This window comes from Hyaena hyaena, unplaced genomic scaffold (assembly GCF_003009895.1).
Source record: "Hyaena hyaena isolate Hyena2069 unplaced genomic scaffold, ASM300989v1 scaffold_1365, whole genome shotgun sequence".
Classification (NCBI taxonomy): Eukaryota; Metazoa; Chordata; class Mammalia; order Carnivora; family Hyaenidae; genus Hyaena; species Hyaena hyaena.
Window position 1 is genome coordinate 333,856 of NW_024081994.1, and position 2,673 is coordinate 336,528.

Below are 2,673 nucleotides of genomic sequence, written 5' to 3' on the forward strand. Positions count from 1 at the left end.
TGAGTTTCAGAGAAGTAAAGAAGAATAAACAGGGAAATAGTTACATCATAAAATATAATAAAATACATTATGATGGTGAAAATTGAATGGACAATTTATTCAAAGAGAAAAAAAATAAATGCTCTATATTCTCTAATTGTACAAAGGAATCCCTGTATTTTCAATGGATGATGACAATTATTGATTACCATAATATTACACTATTTTTAATGCATTTAACTTTATGTATACATATATGTATGTATATATAAGTTCATGTATATATAAATGGCAATATTTGTAATATAAAATTATCTTTTGTACTTATTTAAACTATTGGTAAAAAATTTTAGGTGTTTACTTAACTATATATAATGAGGCAAATACTTGCTGTTTTTAGTTATTTGAGTGCCTAGTTTAATCAGTAATTATCATTTTTAGTTCTTTCTGGTAGTTGATTACCTTGTTAACAACTAGAAACTTCATTTATTTGATTCTCCATCAGTCTTTGCAGATTCCATTTTGCCCATGTAGTTTCTCGAAAGACAGTTGCAGAGCAAATTAAATCTTTCCACTATACCAATTCTTTATAATTAAATTTTTTTATGTTTTATTTATTTTTGAGAGACAGAGAAAGACAGCTTGAGAAGGAGAGGGAGACACAGAATCTGAAGACAGCCTCCAGGCCCTGAGCTAACTATCAGCACAGAGCTCAACGAGGGCCTCAAACCAACAAACCATGAGATCATGACCTGAGCCAAAGCCGGATGCTTAACCTACTGAGCCACTCAGGCACCCCTTCATTATACTAATTCTTAAAGGCTTTGCTCTGTGTATGAAGGATTAGAGACATATCTCTGATGTTCTATAGACTTTGGCAATTAACACAATGGCAAAGTTTTGCACAAAATGTTCAATAGCAAACAAGAAGGAAATAGTCATAGGGAATCCTCTTGTCTCCTACCCACAGTTCTACTAGTCAAGTTATCTCCTGATTTACTTGATGCCTAGTCTTGTCCAAGTCTTGTTCCCTGTTTTATAAGGATCTATATAGCTTTTCCAAGCCAAACATCTTTCATCCTTGACCAAGCTTGGTTTCCTCACCAGAAGGGAACAGCTTGCAGAGGCACACTGCACACCATCAGTGTACTGGGTGTACAAGTGTACAGATTGGAGATATTGTGACTTCTTTAGCCATTAGATGCTCCCTCTGTGTATCCCAAAACACATACAAATGACATGATATGACATGACATGATATGACATGACATGGCATGACATAACATGAAAAGTGGTTAGGAAGCACTTGGTGTGGGTCCGATTGCCTTAAATCCCTGCTTGAGTACAAACACCTCTTCTGATAAGGAATATTAGAAAAATGAAATACCAGGGGCACTTGGTTAAGCCAAATTAAACATACAACTTTGGTTCAGGTCATGATCTCACAGTTCATGGTTTCAGTCCAGCTCCGGGCTCTGTGTTGATGATTCAGAGACTGGAACCTGGTTCAGATTCTGTCTCCCTCTCTCTCTGCCCTCCCTGCTCTCAAAAATAAATAAAAATTTAAAAAAAGAAAAATGAAATACTAGTGATTTCTATTTTATGTCAGTATTCAAAAATTACAGTGAGTATCCATTCTTTATTTAAGGGGGAAGTTTTTACCATACATTTGTTGTTTTCCAAGAATAGAAAAACACTTGTTACCATTACTTAAGTAATGGTATGAAATATGCTTGGTCACCCACTCTTATAAGAGAACTTTAGACAGGAAAACCCACCTGCCCTTGTATCTCTCGTCCATTGGCCATATAATAACAACTAGCTTTTATGATTACTACTGTAGGGCACAGGGAGACTCTAGATGACCTGACTAACTCAATATCTCAATATAAGGTTATTTAAGGAGTGTATGTGTGAGAGGAGAGCAGGAGAAAAGGGCAGGAAATTAGAGACAAAGTAGTATTTTAGGTACAAGTAGACATCCTTTAGAAAGTACTGAAAACAGGAGTATGAAACTAAGAAAAGTAGTTAGAATGTTACAGGTGTTATCTCTAAAAGCATACTGATTCTGGGATACCTGGGTGGCTCAGTCAGTTAAGCATCCAACTTTGATTTTGGCTTCGGTCATGGTCTCATTGTCATGAACTCAAACTGCATGTCTGGCTCTGCATTGACACTGAGGAGTCTGCTTGGGATTCTTTCTCTCTCCCTCTCTCTCTCTGCCCCTTCCTCTCTCTCTCTCTCTCAAAATAAATAAATAAACTTAAAAAATATTGAAAGCAGACTGATTCCATCAGATACCACAGCTCGTGAAGGGGAGAAATCCCTAATGGGAAGGTAAGTTATGAGTGGAGTGTTCCAATTGACTTCATTTACAAACTCCATGATTCAAGCTAGGTTGTGAGTAGAGGGTTGGTGATTCACTCAATGTACAAAATCCATGACTCACCAGCTTAGCAATGATCCTGGCTCCCAGTGAGCTCATTCTGAAGATGTTTGGTTGATTTATTAGTTCCTGGATCCCTTTGGGTTTAAATTTGATCCTCTGGAGATATCAGAAAGATGTAATATTTCTTTCCCTATTTTTCTCAAATTAAGATGAGCTAGACAAATTAACTGAGGAGTTAAAAAAATCTTGTAATTATCTGTATTCCTGAAGGAACCATACAATCATACAGTTTCCATGAAGGTAAA